Source organism: Pygoscelis adeliae, unplaced genomic scaffold (genome assembly GCF_000699105.1).
Source record: "Pygoscelis adeliae isolate BGI_AS28 unplaced genomic scaffold, ASM69910v1 Scaffold42, whole genome shotgun sequence".
Lineage (NCBI taxonomy): Eukaryota > Metazoa > Chordata > Aves > Sphenisciformes > Spheniscidae > Pygoscelis > Pygoscelis adeliae.
The window spans coordinates 7,536,713-7,542,944 of record NW_008824283.1 but is presented as its reverse complement, the minus strand read 5'-3'; positions in this window follow the sequence as shown (position 1 = coordinate 7,542,944).

Sequence of the window (6,232 nt, the reverse complement as noted above, 5' to 3'; positions counted from 1 at the left end):
TGTAAAAGTCCGTCACGTAGATGCTCACATACCTAAGAGTCGGGCCACTGAAGAACATCAAAACAACCAGCAGGTGGATCAGGCTGCTAAGATTGAAGTGGCTCAGGTGGATCTGGACTGGCAACATAAGGGTGAATTATTTATAGCTCGGTGGGCCCATGACACCTCAGGTCACCAAGGGAGAGACGCAACATACAGATGGGCTCGTGATCGAGGGGTGGACTTGACCATGGACACTATTGCACAGGTTATCCATGAATGTGAAACATGCGCTGCAATCAAGCAAGCCAAGCGGTTAAAGCCTCTTTGGTATGGAGGACGATGGCTGAAATATCAATATGGGGAGGCCTGGCAGATCGATTATATCACACTCCCACAGACCCGCCAAGGCAAGCGCCACGTGCTTACAATGGTGGAGGCAACCACCGGATGGCTGGAAACATATCCCGTGCCCCATGCCACTGCCCGGAACACTATCCTGGGCCTTGAAAAGCAAGTCCTGTGGCGACATGGCACCCCAGAAAGAATTGAGTCAGACAACGGAACTCATTTCCGAAATAACCTCATAAACACCTGGGCCAAAGAGCACGGCATTGAGTGGGTGTATCACATCCCCTATCATGCACCAGCCTCCGGGAAAATTGAACGATGCAATGGACTGTTAAAGACTACGCTGAGAGCAATGGGTGGCGGGACATTCAAACATTGGGATACGCATTTAGCAAAAGCCACCTGGTTAGTCAACACTCGGGGATCTGCCAATCGAGCTGGCCCTGCCCAGTCAGACCTTCTACGTACTGTAGATGGGAATAAAGTCCCTGTAGTGCACATAAAGAATATGTTGGGGAAAACAGTCTGGGTTATTCCTGCCTCGGGCAAAGGCAAACCCATTCGTGGGATTGCTTTTGCTCAAGGACCTGGGTTCACTTGGTGGATAATGCAAAAGGATGGGGAAGTCCGATGTGTACCTCAAGGCAATTTGATTTTGGGTGAGAATAGCCAATGATCTGAATTATGTGATGTTAAGTACTAATTATGGTTATAATAGTTATACTAATAATGCACAGATATACTAATACTACTAATAATATTATATGTCATACTAATGTTATTACAATAAGAATCATCCAGACTAACGAGGAATAACTTCAGTGAAACCAGGCGAAGCACAGTGATGATGGTACCAGAACTGACTTCAACATGAAACAATCCAACACCACATACCATCTCCATTTTTTCCTGCCCTGAAAGACTATTATGACAGATGGAGCCCGAAGTCATGGACTAAATGAACTCACCGAACGTTTTAGAGGGATGGCCCACAGACTAAGGGAATGATATCTGTGTGTGTGTGTGCGTATATGTGTATATAAGAAAACAAAAGGGGTGGTGATTAATGAAAATGTATAGATAAAATATGAGACTTGAGCATGACGCAGATGGTATAGAATAAGGGGTGGATAGTGTCCTGGTTTCAGCAGGGATAGAGTTAATTTCCTTCCTAGTAGCTGGTACAGTGCTGTGTTTTGGATTTAGGATGGGAACAAAATTGATAAGGCACCGATGTTTTAGTTGTTGCTAGGTAGTGCTTACACTGGCCAAGGACTTTCTAGTTTTTCATGCTCTACCGACTGATGCACAGGGAGCTGGGAGGGGGCACAGCCAAACTGGCCAAAGGGACATTCCATACCATGTGACGTCATGCTCAGTACATAAACTGGGGGAAGCTGGCCGGGGGGGCCGCTGCTCGGGGACTGGCTGGGCATCGGTCGGCGGGGGGGGAGCAATTGTACTGTGCATCACTTGTTTTGTGTATTATTACTATTATCATATTATTATCATTATCATTTTATTTCAATTATTAAACTGTTTTTATCTCAACCCACAAGTTTTCTCACGTGCTTTTCCAATTCTCTGCCCCATCCCATCAGGAGGGGGGGAGTGAGCGAGCGGCTGCGTGGTGCTTAGTTGCCAACCGAGGTTAAACCACGACACCTTCAGTTTGAATCTTTGGAAAGCTTTGAGAAGTGCAGGCACTAGCTCATGAGAACTTTATTCCTGCTATTGTCTGCCCTGGAGGTGGTCAACGTTCCTAGCTATGAAGTTGCACACTGAAATACTCCTATGGCCAGAAGTGACAATCCATGTCCCGTATGCAGTGGTGAGCTGAAGTGAGGAGGAGCTCTGGACACTGCTTTGTGGTGGGAGGCAACAGCAGCTTCCTCAAGGCCCTGGTGTTCCTGAGGTCTAGACTGCCTGGAAGTGAATTTGGTCTGGCTCAGTGATCATGGAGCTCAGGAGCATTAGCAAGCAGGCTCTGCTAGCTCACTGAAGAGTGAGCTAGCAGAGCCTGCTTCTTGAATTGTGGAAACTGTAGGCTGCTGCTCTCCGAAGCGAGCTGCCCTAGACAGAAGGTACCTTCCTTGAAAGCGCTCCTTTCTCCTCCTTCCCTGTTATTGCTGTTGTTGTTCTCCTCTGGGGTGTTCTGCTTTCTGTCCTAGAACAAAATGACTGTCTAATTGAGTTCTGTCTGTTCTGCAATTCGCCAAGTCCTTTCATCTCTCTCCTTGCTTGGAGAAGGGGAAGACCAGAGAGAGAAGAACAGATCAGTAGAGTTACGCTGCTTTATCCATCTGGTGTCACACCTCCTGGCACAGTGACTGGGTAAGGGTGCTCTCAGGGTGTTTTCTAACCTTTTTCAGTGCTCACCACCGGAGAGCCACCAGCCCTGGAGGAAGGGTAGCACCCCCTTCTTTGTGCATCCCAGGCTCTTGTCATGCTGCACAACCTCCTGCACAAACAAAACTGGCCAATGGTGGACTTCTTCGAGAAGGCTGGTATGGGCACGAGGAAGATCCCAAGAGCAGATTTCATTCAAGTCATCAAGGGGATACGTAGGGAGCGGAACGGGAGTGAACTGCTGCCACTGCTGTATGTTCTTGCATGCAGACCTGGGGTGGTTTTGGTGGAGGAAATGATGGTTGTTCAGCAAGGAGCACTTTCTCTTGTCTTACCCTCAGAGGACGGCTCCCACAGCATGTGGAAAGCTGGAGGGGAAAGGGAGGGGAACGATGTGGGAAGTGGAATGTCATCTAGAGCGAGTCCTGGGAGTGAGGGGTACCCATTGCCTCATGGTCTCCGAAGAGAGTCACCGCTCAGTACTGTGGCTGGCTGGATCCTGCTGCAGACACTGAACTGGCATCAGGTTTCCTGGTGTCAATACTCAACCTTTCTCCCACCAGCCTCATATATATTCCCTTTGCGCTGCCTTCCAGCACCTATCTGTGCAGCACTGCTCACCCTGAGCCTCACTTCCCACAGGATACAGCAGTACGGAGCTGTGAGGAGCACGCTCAGGTCTCCTATGGTTCGGCAGTGAAGGTGTTAACTGATACTCTGGTCCAAGACAAAATAAGCCTTCTTGAAACCCAGGGCCTGGGAAGTTTGGCATGTTAGCAGCCGAGAGGGGGGTCTGCATGGGGATGAGTGCCCTTGACTGTGCCCAGTTGCTGGGTTATGTGCATGCCGAGTCCCCCACTCAGCCCGTGGAATGCCTCTTCTCTGAAGAGGAGTCCTCCCTGCGTGCCCTTCCGCACAAACTGCTGTGCAAACTGCTGCACCACGCCCTAGCTGATGCGCCACACCTTGTTTGCCTGTCCTGGTCGCTAGTGCTCCCTGGGGCTGCCTTTAGTGGGAGTGGGGGGTGGCAGCCAGTTACTCCTGGCCCCGCTCACACCTCATCAGCCGACCTCGTGAGAGCTGCTGGATCCCGGTGGGTCTCTGTGCTCCCCTGTGGGTTCCCTGGCTCAGGAACTCCCCCTGCACGCTGCGATCCACCACTCTGCTGCGGGACGCGCCTGCACTGGAGCTGTTCGCCTCTGCGAGTGACGGTCGGTGGCAGTTACACTGTGTTTAAATCTGCCGCCTCTGTCCTGGTAGACAAACTTGTGCCAAATTCAGTTTTAGAGAAAGAATCAGTGAGTGCTGGAAACTTGACCAAAAGTCGGTGTGCAAGGCCCTCACCAGCTGTGACCGAATCCCATTCCACTGAAGTGTCTTGTAAGACACCTTGTCCCCACAAAGATATATAGTAGGAATTCAGGATGTGGTAGCTCTCTAGCTCCTTCCTCCTTAGAAAGGAAAATAATATTTTAAACATTAGTGGAAAATCAGTGTGTCAAGAAATACATTTATTTCTCACGTTCCTCAGACTGAGAACCTGCCAGCTGTCAACAGTGGGCCCCCGGGATCCAGTGCTCTGACTGGGGGTGTCTGCAAAGTCAGCTCATAGGGAACCTGCTTAACTCACTTGGAAAAGGTAGGTTAAACCTTTGACTTCTCCTGGCTTAAGTGCCCTGCTTGGTAATCACAATTTGTAAAGCAGGTGCTTAAAAAGCCCTTCTTTCAAATGGTAGAGAAAAGAGATGAATCACTTGAATTTCAAGTGCAGTTCCAATGACAGTTCATGTCCCTGCATAAAGTGCATAAAAAATGAAAAGGTAGGAGGTAAGTGCTTGAGTGAAGTCCAGGTCTTTCATCTCACAGCGAAGCTGCTAAATATTCAGGTTTTCACTGTTAAAGGGACATTGGCATGGCCACCTCTGAATTTGGAGGTAGATTTTTGAAGGAAAACTTCGTGAAGAAAAAAATGGTACTTGGTGTGTAGCCTACTGTTTTAGTTGCACTCTGGGAAAGTCTGACAGTCCCTCTGGTGAAACAAGTGGAGAAACATCTTTTCCGTTAATTTTGACTGGACTTATTTTTAAGATGGGATCTGTGTTCTGTAGCCCTTGGTGCCCCTGCTGCCCAAAGCAGAAGTGCTCAGCTTCCAGAAAACTGGAAGATGCAAGGACTTTAGGTACAACAAGTGGCAGGTGGATTTAGGCTCCCAGCTCCTCTTTCAGCTCTTTGGTTTTGTTGGCCACATGCCTGGTGCTCCAGTCATGTGCAATTAATAACCGAACTTAGCCATGGCATTTTAAGCAATACACTAGAACTGTATTGAGAGTGGGGGATATTGAAAACATGTCCAGCTTAATGAGAAGGCAATGGAAGAGAGGAAAGACACCCTAGAGCTACCTCATGGGAGACATCCCTGTGTCGTGGTTTAACCTTGCCGAAACCAGGACACCCTGGCATACAGACAAGCAAGGGATCAAAGGCCTGTTGCACAATGTAATGAGTAAATAGATGACAAGTACAACATCAGCTCTGGTGGACCTTTAGAGGGGATGGCAGGTGATACAAGGAACACCGTGTGTATTTCAGATGACCTTTCATTGAAAATGTCAGTTAGAAGATTGTACTGAATTTGTAAAGAAGGTAATAAATAACTGGACTGAATAATGAAAGGTTTAATGCTCAGGGAAGAACCAGAGTGAAGATCCAGGGAGGTGGAACACCTGGAACTACACATACTTTAAAACTTTGCTGAATTAATAATGGCCAGTGAAGTGCTAGCATTTTAGTGCTGTGAAAAAAAGCATCTAATGACAAGAATATGGCTAATAATAATAATAATAAAGGAAATCTGTGGTGAACTAACGGAGTTGATAGAGGAAAGGCCCTGTGGAGGCTGCTCCCAGACCTCATCCTAGGTCACTACTGCCTGCAGCAGGTGTCCCCCACCTGCACTTCAGCCCTGGGAGGGGTGCGCCCATGGGGCCCTGGCAGTCACGCACTTTGAAAGAGATATAATAAGCCTTCTCCATAGAGAAATAGGGAGGTATTTAACGATCTCCAAATTGTTTTTTTTTTTGTTTGTTTGTTCTGCAGTTTACCTTTCTATGATATTTTTGATCTTTTAGCTTGACTGGGTAAAATAACTTCTGAACAGCGCTAATTAAGCAGATATTTAGAATTCAGTAGCATCTTCCTTCTGAGAGTCTCAAAGTATTTTGGAAACACTAATGAATGAAATCTCAAACCATTGGTGCAAGATTGCTTGCAGAAGCATAACATTACCCTGAAGGTGAAGGTAGAGAGCTAAAGATAAGTTATTTTTGAAAGTAGAGCTCTAAAATACTGATTTCATCCCTTTGCACTTAAGTAGCACTTCTCTGAAGTCACCACACAATCTGAAGAACTGAGCTTTGAGACACCAAAAAGACATCCACGGTGTAACATGGAGTGGTAGGATAGTCCCAAGCTTAGTTTCCTCCTGTACCACATCTGAGAAAAAGGGTTATGCCCTGTGCTGTGGTACCAGCCGTGACTCTCGAGTCCCCGCTGG